This window comes from Amblyomma maculatum, chromosome 10 (assembly GCF_055883805.1).
Source record: "Amblyomma maculatum isolate TAMU_Amacu chromosome 10, ASM5588380v1, whole genome shotgun sequence".
Classification (NCBI taxonomy): domain Eukaryota; kingdom Metazoa; phylum Arthropoda; class Arachnida; order Ixodida; family Ixodidae; genus Amblyomma; species Amblyomma maculatum.
In genome coordinates, this window is record NC_139353.1 from 139861786 (window position 1) to 139872110 (window position 10325).

Consider the following 10325-nt stretch of genomic DNA (forward strand, 5'->3'; position numbering starts at 1 on the left):
AGTATGCTGCCCAGCTCACCGACTCTAACTGGGTGGATCGCTGTAACTCTGCTGCTAGACAAATGCCTAGACGCAATAGTTGGAGGCTATTCCGTAACCTCATAGATCCCATTCAGATCCGCACAGAAACACAGAAACATCTGCAATGAGCAATTCATTATTTCAAGGGCAATACGGACCAACTTGCATAGACTACGGGATCAGTATCTGTGTCAAGTTGAAGACACCCGTGGACAGGAATATCTCTATGCCGGCAGAGATAATCCAGATATGTATCGTCCTTTCCAGCTCCATGAGCTGCGGGCAGCTCTTGCTAAAATGAAACGGGGTACCGCTCCCGGCAGGGAGAAGGTCACGGTCAAACTTTTGTCCAACATTCCTGATCCGGCGTCTGCGTCCCTGCTAAAATATATGAACGCTATCTGGAAAGAAGAAACACCCCTCCCCCTTGAATGGAAAACAGCGCTTGTCACTTTCATCCCTAAGCCGGGTAAGCTGATCAATAGCGATCACCTCCGACCTATCTCCCTAATGCCTTGCGCAGACAAGCTCATGGAGACCATGGAGCTCATGGAGACCGCGCGGTAGCGTACAGACGCCACAGACGCACACGCATGGCAGACGCAGCATTCGAAGGTGTAGTTAAAAAGTGTTTACAATATCGGAGGCACACCGTATTGTACCGAGTGTTAACTAAGGTGTGTGGTTGCAATGGAGCCGGTGAGAGTTACCGTGGCCTTTGATTTGCCCGACGAAGCATTCCGTGGGCACTACCGGCTGACTAAGGTTTTGGTGATGTGGTTGTGTGACGAACTGCGCTACGAGATCCAGAGGCAGCGTGTTTATACAAGCACAGTACTGACCGTGGAACAGGAAGTCCTGTGTGCTCTGCGATTTTACGCTACATCCAGCTTTAAGGAACTGGTTGTGAGCGATGAACATCTGGCAGTTAATCAGTCGACCGTCAGTCGCTGTCTTCATGTCATTACCGACGCAATCGTGAGCTGCCTCAGGGACGAGCGCATTTTTCCTCTACACTAAGGAGGAGCGTGCAGAAGCGCTGGAGGGATTTGAGCTGCTGGACAGCAGGTTCGAGGGGTGCATCGGTGCCATTGACGGGACATTTGTTTGCATCAGCGCACCAACAGACGTGGTCAACAAACCGACATACTTCTACCGCAAAGGGTACTACGCCGTGAACGTCTTGGTGGTAAGAGGGACTAGTCGTCCATGTAATGACTGCCTTCGGTGACTGTGATGCGCATGATCGCCTGACTTACGCGTACATTTCAGCTCAAAAACAGTAGTGCTAAAATGAGCGGGTTATCATATGCGACAGCAGTGGCATTCATATAGAGTTATAAGGTAATAAATTTTGAGAAGTAAACATAGAGTGTCTGCAAGGTACGAACTTACTGTATTCCACTATTAGCGATGGTGTGCTACCCCCCCCCCCCCCCCCCTCGTTTTGTGGTCCTGTGACCCTGAAGATGGAACATAAATGAGGTATTAGATTGGGCACACTTCGCCTGTGTAACGGGATCGCGTTTCCACATACTTTCCTTCCACTATTGCAGTGGTGCAGTGCATTTATCGTTCCTTGTTTACAAAATGAGGTTTGACGGCGATGGTTTTATTTAGCATACGCAGTGACCTCAAATTTGTGAGTCGTAAGTGTGAGGCTTTCTTACCTTTTTTCTTGTTATAGCTGTTTATCTGCTTTAGTGCAATATGGCCTATATGTTTTCGTTGGTGTGTTTATAATGATATATTGTACTGTGCATAGTAGTCGACGAATGCTCTGCAGAAGTAGTGCATGGTACATGAAGGGAACTGTATCAAAACGTGACTACAACTGTTTACAGCACTCGGGTGGCGCCCTGCCAAGCAAGCAAAATGACATCTTATCGCTGTTATTTTGGCAAAGACAAAGGTCTTATTATTGCACTGATGCACGAGAGTAGGTATTACAAGTTACCTGCTTTAGAAGGACTCTTTATTTCCTATGCACAGCTCTGAGTGAGTACTGTTGACAAATGTGATTTGGTTACTATGTGCCATTAGTAGCGAGTAAGCTGACGTGACCATGTAAAAACAGTCAACTTACCAAATCAGCAGTGTAGCACAAGATTTTCTATGGTAAGAAAGGCAAATATCACATGTGCATGCCTGGTTTGGTTTGTGGGGTTGAACGTCCTAAAGCGACTGAGGCTATGAGAGACGCCATAGTGGACGACTCCGGAAATTTCGACCACCTATTATCTATCTATCTATCCATCTATCTATCTACCTGGGGATCTTTATCGTGCGCTGACATCGCACAGCATACGGACACCTCTTCGTTTTGCCTCGATCGAAACGCAGCCGCCGAGGTCAGGTTCGAACCCGGGTATTCCGGACAGTAGTCGGGCGTCTTTCCACTGCACCACCTCGGCTGGGCCCCAAACCAAACCAAACATGTGCATGCTGCAAGTAACATAAGATATGTTTGAAAATTATGATCACTTCTTTCTACTGCTAGTAAATAATTTGCAGTTTAAAATAAAACTTCACCATATCGTTCAGCATATTTGTTTCAACATCTGAATAAGTGATAAAAAATAACTGACTGCATTTTTTAACATCTCATTGCAAGTGTGCGATGCAAACCTTCTCATCAGGGCATTCCATGCTACCTTCCCTGGCACTGCTCATGATGCCTTCGTGTGAAAAGCACGCCCAGCGCACCATGACCTGTGCCACCACAGCATACTCGATTCCGGGGAAGCATCATCATCATCAGCCTGACTATACCCACTGCAGGGCGAAGGCCTCTTCAATATTTCTCCACTTAACCCGGTTCTGTGCTAGCTGCATCCACTTGACCCTTGCGAACTTCTTAATCTCATCCGCCCACCTCACTTTCCGCTGCCCCCTGCTACGCTTTCCTTCCCTGGGAATCCAGTTTGTTACCCTCAGCGACCATCGGTTATCCTCTCTTCGCACTACATGTCCTGCCCATGTCCATTTCTTCTTAATTTCTACTAGAATGTCGGTAACTTGAGTGTAAGGGTGCGTTGAAGCTCAGGTCGGTGTTCAGGTCGACCGTTTACCTAGCGCGTCAGTCTCTTGCGTCTTCGTCTTTTGTCTGCCGTCTTCTTTCTTTTGCACGCGCCTTTCGACGTACGCTCGTCGTCTTTGTCATCGTCGACAATCACCGAGCGTTGGTGTGACACTACATTATCCCCGGGAGAAAAAAGAGGCATCCTGCCGACTCATGGTGTGGACACAACAGGCGGGTCGTAACAGGGCTTGAGGCGGTCAACGTGCACTGTTTCACGCCCGCGGCAACGCATATCCGGTGTCGGTACAAGCGGTTCTATAACGTAGTTCACCGGAGAGGTCTGGCAAATAATCCGATATGGGCCATGATATTTGGAAGCAAGTTTGGTAGAGAGGCCGGAAGGGGTGGCAGGAACCCAAAGCCACACGAGGGAGTCTGCGGTGTATGAAGGAGCTGGACAAGACGGTGCGCGAAGGAACTGCTGGTGACCTTGGTTCTGGGTTGTAAATGAGCGGGCCAACTGGCGACATTCTTCTGCATATGCTGCTGCTTGAGAGACGGTGGTCGCTTCGGAGGTGTCAGGGCGATAAGGAAGTATCGTGTCCATAGTTGAGGTGGGTTCACGGCCGTATAGAAGAAAAAAAGGGGGAGAAGCCGGTCGTGCTTTGTATGGCAGTATTATAAGCGTACGTGACGAATGGGAGAAGCCGGTCCCAGTTTGAGTGGTCGGACGCGACATACATGGCCAGCATGTCACTTAAGGTGCGGTTAAAACGTTCTGTCATGCCATTTGTCTGCGGATGGTAGGCCGAGGTAGAACGGTGGACAATGCGGCACTGCTGAAGAAGGGCTTCAATGGTCTCAGAAAGAAAAACACGGCCACGGTCACTGAGCAATTCTTTAGGTGAACCATGGCGCAGAACGAGATGATGCAGGACGAAAGACGCAACGTCTGGCGCCGACGCAGAAGGTAAGGAAGATGTTTCTGCGTAGCGGGTAAGGTGGTCAACAGCCACGATGACCCAACGGTTACCAGCTGGAGTGACTGGTAGTGGCCCGTAAAGATCAATACCAACACGATCGAATGGTCGGCTGGGGCAGGGCAAGGGCTGCATCGGAACGGTGGAGTGGTGTGGAGGGTTTTTGCGGCGTTGGCATTCCTGGCATGCGCGAACGTAATGACGCACGAAGCGGTACATACCCGCCAGTAATAGCGGAGGCGAAGACGAGTGTAAGTTTTCAACACTCCGGCGTGGGCACACTGAGGATCGGCGTGAAAAGCGGCGCATATTTCCGAACGGAGATGCCGAGGAATGACAAGGAGCCACTTGCGTCCGTCGGAAAGGTAGTTTCGGCGGTAAAGCATGCCGTCGCGGATGGAAAAGTGACGAGCTTGGCGGTGAAGCGTTCGTGAAGCTGGGCGCAGAGAAGGTGTAGATAAAAGCGTGAGAAGAGAAGCGATCCAAGGGTCTTGCCTTTGTTCATTGGGCATGTCGGCAATTTCTAGCGAAAATGAGTCACTTATGGTGATAGCTGTCGAGTCAGAGCTACATTGAAGAGGTGACCTAGACAGGGCGTCGGCATCAGAATGCTTACGGCCTGACCGGTAGGTAACCTGAATGTCGTACTCTTGTAAGCGGAGGGCCCAACGAGCAAGACGGCCGGATGGGTCTTTAAGGGTGGACAACCAGCAGAGTGCGTGATGGTCCGTAACAACAGAAAAGGGACGACCGTAGAGATATGGGCGGAACTTCCCAATGGCCCAAATGATGGCCAAGCACTCCTTTTCGGTTACAGAATAATTCTTTTCGGCCTTTGTTAAGGTACGGCTGGCATAAGCAACAACGTACTCTGGGTTGCCGGGCTTTCGTTGTGCAAGGACAGCGCCGAGACCTACACCGCTGGCATCAGTGTGAATTTCGGTAGGCGCCGTAGGGTCAAAATGGCGGAGAATCGGAGGCGACACTAGAAGGCGCCGAAGTGTCGAAAAGGCCTCATCACAGTCGGATGTCCAAGACGAAAGAATGGCGTCACCGGCAAGGAGATCAGTCAGCGGCGAGATGATCGAAGCGAAATTGTGTACGAAGCGACGAAAATACGAGCACAGCCCGATAAAACTACGCAGCTCCTTTAGGGAAGTTGGGCGTGGAAACTCAGCTACTGCCCGGAGTTTCGCAGGATCTGGACGAACACCGTCTTTCGAAACAACGTGTCCCAATATAGGAAGCTGGCGAGCCCCGAAGCAGCACTTTTTCAAATTTAGTTGCAGGCCGGCATCAGTCAAACACTTTAGCACACGCTCGAGACGGTCCAAATGTGACGTAAAATCTTTTGAAAACACGACAACATCGTCTAGGTAACAAAGACAGTCATGCCACTTGAGTCCGCACAGGATTGTGTCCATCATGCGCTCGAAGGTGGCCGGCGCGTTGCACAATCCAAACGGCATGACGTTAAATTCATAGAGACCATCAGGTGTCACAAAGGCGGTTTTTGGTCGATCGTCAGCTGCCATGGGTACTTGCCAGTAGCCCGAGCGAAGATCCAGAGATGAAAAGAATTCGGCACCTTGAAGGCAATCCAGAGCGTCATCAATACGTGGAAGGGGGTATACGTCTTTTCGCGTTATCTTGTTCAAACGCCTGTAATCAACACAGAACCGTATAGAGCCATCCTTTTTCCTCACGAGAACAACTGGAGAAGCCCAAGGGCTGTGCGAAGGCTGGATGACGCCACGCTGAAGCATGTCATTAACGTGCTCGGTGATGACTTGACGTTCAGCAGCCGATACCCGATAAGGGCGCTGGCGTACCGGGGCGTGCGTACCGGTGTCGATGCAGTGAGTGACTACGGATGTGCGCCCCAAAGATGTCCGAGGAAGGTCGAATGAGGAACGGAAGCGCTGCAGCAAGCTGACGAGCTGGTCGCGTTGATCTGCTGAAAGGCTGGCATCCAGACAGCCAGAAAAAGCTGCAGTGGAGTCGTCGTTCGGTACATAAGCGGGCAAGTCAATAGTATCGAGTTGCAGTGGGGTTGGGTCTTCTGAGACGGCAGATGTCATAGCGTCATCAAAGGACTCGACATGACCAAGACGCTCTCCCCGAAGAAGCGTTGACGGACAAGGCGACGGGTTAGAGACGTATATGGCGCTGTAGCCACCACAGAAAGTCAGAAGGGCGAAAGGCAGGACTAAGCAATGGCGACGATTAGCTGCGTGAGTCGGAGTGAACAGAACTGTCGAATCAGAAAAGCCGGCGCAGGAAACGGGCACGAGGGCGGTAGAGCAGGCGGGGATGTCAGTATCTTCGGCCACAGTTATCGATGTAGAGCGGTGTATCAGACGAGGCGGCCGGTGAAAGCGGAGACAATTCGATGCTGGCTCGGGCACAATCAATAATGGCATGATGACTAGTGAGAAAGTCGCAACCCAGAATCAGTTCGTGAGAGCAGTGAGGCAGCACAAAAAATTCGGCGACGTACAAAACACCCTGAATGACAATTCGAGCTGTGCACGCCGCAAGCGGTTGAATGCGATGTGAGCTGGCAGTTCGGAGAAAAAATTTCGAAACAGTCGTCGTAACTTTACGAAGTCGGCGGCAAAAGTTGGCACTTATAACAGACACAGCGGCGCCAGTGTCCACAAGAGCGAGAACTGCGACGCCATCAACAAACACTTCGATAACGTTGGTCGGGGAAGACGGAGGACTTTCACAAGTTGAGGAAAACGCAGTTCTTGCCTCCGGAACTGCGGCTGTTAGTTTTCCTCCGGGCCAGCAGGAGAGCGACGGCGCAGCGGCGAGAGGGAACGACGGCGGGGAGACGGCGATCGACGGGAGGAGTGGGAGGAGCGGTCAGGATAAGATGAGTCCGTAGAAGTGCCGGCACTCTATCTCTGACCCACTCTGCACGTTTTCTATCGCATAATGTTACCCCTACCATTTTTCGTTCCATTGCCCTCTGGGTTGTCCTCAACTTAAGTAGAACTCTCTTGGTTAGCCTCCACGTTTCAGCCCCATAGGTGAGTACAGGAAAGATGCAACTGTTGTATACTTTCTTCTTGAGCGATAACGGTAAGCTGCTAGTCACGATCTGCGAGTGCTTGCCAAATGCGCTCCATCCCAATCGATTCTTCTTGTTATTTCCTTTTCATTGTCCGGATCTGCGGTTACTACCTGTCCTAAGTAGACATATTCGCCTACTACGTACCGACTAGTTATGTAAATGCTGGCAGACCGGGAAAATGCTTGCATTGAACAAGTATGATTGCAGCCACTAGCAGTGATCGTTTAATGTAGCTGTTAAATACGGGGAAAACACATTGATTTCTGTATTTATTCATACTCTTGGCTAAACCTTTAGCCAACCATATAGGGTATAAAGGAAACAAAAAAAAAACATGAATAGCGGTGCACATGGAATGAATAGAATGTACCAAAAGATTTAATCAGCACACCTCAACTTAGCATGACATATACAGGATGTGAACAAACAAATGAGTGAAAATACAGTGCACCAAATGTCAGCGATAGCATGAATGACGGTGAAGTTCGGACTTGCAAAAAATGATCCTCTAAGTGAGGAACAGGCTACTCTTCGTAACCTATGTTTATTAGGAACACATGTTAGTTTCAGCATGAAATCACTTGTCAATAATGTGTGGTGAAGAATGAAGCCATCATTACTATAAATAACCTAATGAATGTAAACAATGTGTAATTTACTGATAACCCATAAGTAATACAAGATATGTGTCTGCTCATTGCTCATCTATAACAGTTGATGAAAAGTAATGAATAATGGAATAAATATTTATTATTTACAAAACTGAACCCAACAAAAACAGCAATGTTTTCAACAATAGTAACACCCCTGTGACACTACGAAAATAATATAACCCAAATTGGGTCATTGGCCTGTTCCAATGTTAATTTTTTATTGTGCAAGAACACTTAATGCACTTAACTTAGAATCCTATTTTGCATTGAATAAGTTTGGGAAATGCATCGATTTTAATTAGAGCCAAATGTATGCTTTTGACACCAGATACAAAGCAGAAACAAGCACAAGCAAAGTGCAAAAACGTCTGTGTACACCAGTGTAATAATTCTTTACTTCTGCTAAAAAAAAAGTTTTGTGTTGTGAAGCTATTTGTACCACAGTGTGTTAGGAAAAGGCATTACTTTCTCTCAGCAGTGGCTCTGGTCTGCCCGCGAACGTCTCTGGTTTATGCTCTCTGTTTAGCTGGCCGGCTGTCTACATGTATTTATTTTTATGTACTTAATGGAGTAGCTGAGCGCTTGACTATTTCGAGGTCAGTTCCATGACACATATGTGTGCACATCGGCAGTGTATTAATTGTACCTGGAAGTGATTTTATACTTGGCTTTGATTTTTCATTGTTCAAGTGTTCCAGCATAGGCAGATATAGTTGCTGCCTCTAGTACTGCAAAGAAAAGTTCTGGTCTGCTTTAAAATGGTGCATGGTGACAAAAACCCATTATATGCACTTATATACTTTAATAGGAGCTTTTTTCCGGAGTGTCACTGCCATCATTTGCAATTTACATGCAAAATTGTGTAGCATTGAAGGAACCTCAATGACATTAAGTGCATGGGATTCCATTTTATTTTAATGAGAGAAACTCTTCCAACGCCACAACGGAACAACATAACGACGCAGTATAAAAGAACATAGGCAATAGATAGCAGCGTTGATGCTGATGCGCATAAAATCACTTGAGAATAAAACGTAATCAATGGGTAATAAACAGGCTGAATGTTTGCATGATGATATAAAATCAGCACAAAAACAATAGCAACACGCTCTTGTTGAACAAATAACAAACACAGTGGGTAACTCATTTTTCTCTCACTTGCAGGTGATGGTGCCTACCCTCTGCAGCCATTCGGCTCCTCAAACCTATCCCAGGAAACCATGCACAGGGCAGCCCTGCTGCAAGGTTCAACAGTGCACATTCGTCGCTCAGGTCTGTTGTTGAGCGTACCATTGGCGTCCTGAAGGGTCGCTTTAGGTGCTTACAGAGGCACCGGGCATTGCACTATGAACCCGTTATGGCTGCAAAGATAGTTTCAGCGTGTGCAGTGTTGCACAATGTGTGCATTAACGTCCGGCAACCTTATCTGCTGAGCACAGACTCTGTCAGTGACAACCATGATGGCGACACAGACTTGTGTGACGATGAGGAGGAAACCCCTGCACTGTACCGGGAAGGCAGGAGGAAGCGGCACGAGCTGCTGCAGAGGTTCGTGCATGACACTCATCAGTAAGTGCCCTGTAGATCTAGCAGCCACCTCACCACCGCCAGCCACGTCACCACCACCAGCCATGTCATCGCCACGGCCAGCCATGTCACCATTTCAGGCAGTCCCTCTAGCATCAGCCACCTTAAATGTTTTCCAATTGAGGCAGCAGCAAAGACGTTGCACTCATTAGTGATTATTGTAGAGGGAAGGGAAAACACTATTTTAAAAGTCTTTTTTGCATATCTGTGTCATGGCTAGTGTTCATGGCATGGTCTTCATATGGCGCGGCCTGAGTGATTAGAAGCGAATATTTATTTTCTAATGTTCCTGCTATGAAGAGTGCAGCTAGAAGGTGGAGCGCTCGTCCTCATCAGGCGGGAAAGCCAGACAATGCGCTCCGAGACAAAGCACAGCGATCCTACGTAGACTGCTGTTGCGTGCAAAGGAGATCCGTGCTAGCGGAACTTCGCTCCGCGGCGTGCGTTATAAAATAAAAATACGAAGTACAAGGCTACACCCCATCGCTTCCATCACTCTCTCCGTCGCTTTCCCACCGGAGATCTCGCGCGTTCTCTCTCAAGGAGAGCGGAGAGAAAGAGAGATAGAAGGATCGTAAGACCCATTCCACCTCTCTCCGTTAGGTTCTGTTATTTTGCTTTGTGGTTGTGCACCATACCGTTTCTTTGCTTTGTTGCTGTCAGTGTTCGCCTATTTTTCTACCATCACGCCATGCCTGCGCCATCGCACGCGTATGTCGAATACTACGACGGCGGCAAAGCAATCGTCAGCATCGACATGGTAGAGAACTATTCTCCAATATATGTGGATGATCTTGCGAAGGGCAAGATGGTGTTTTGGCGGTCCTGTGTGGAGGGCCGAGACGCAGAAGATGGTGACTACCTCGGTGACATCGTTGTGTTTGGAGGTAAGTCACGATCGTAGACCTGCGTCTTTTACCTCTTACTTTCTTATGTCACCCTTTCATCACGATTGCGTTTATCGCTTCACGCTAGTCGGC

At 48.5% G+C, this 10325-nt stretch overlaps 1 pseudogene; it reads left to right on the top strand.

Moving 5' to 3' along the window:
* The first annotated feature begins 711 nt into the window (after window positions 1–711).
* On the top strand, window positions 712–9331 carry LOC146177566 (uncharacterized; annotated as a pseudogene).
* The last annotated feature ends 994 nt before the right edge of the window (window positions 9332–10325 follow it).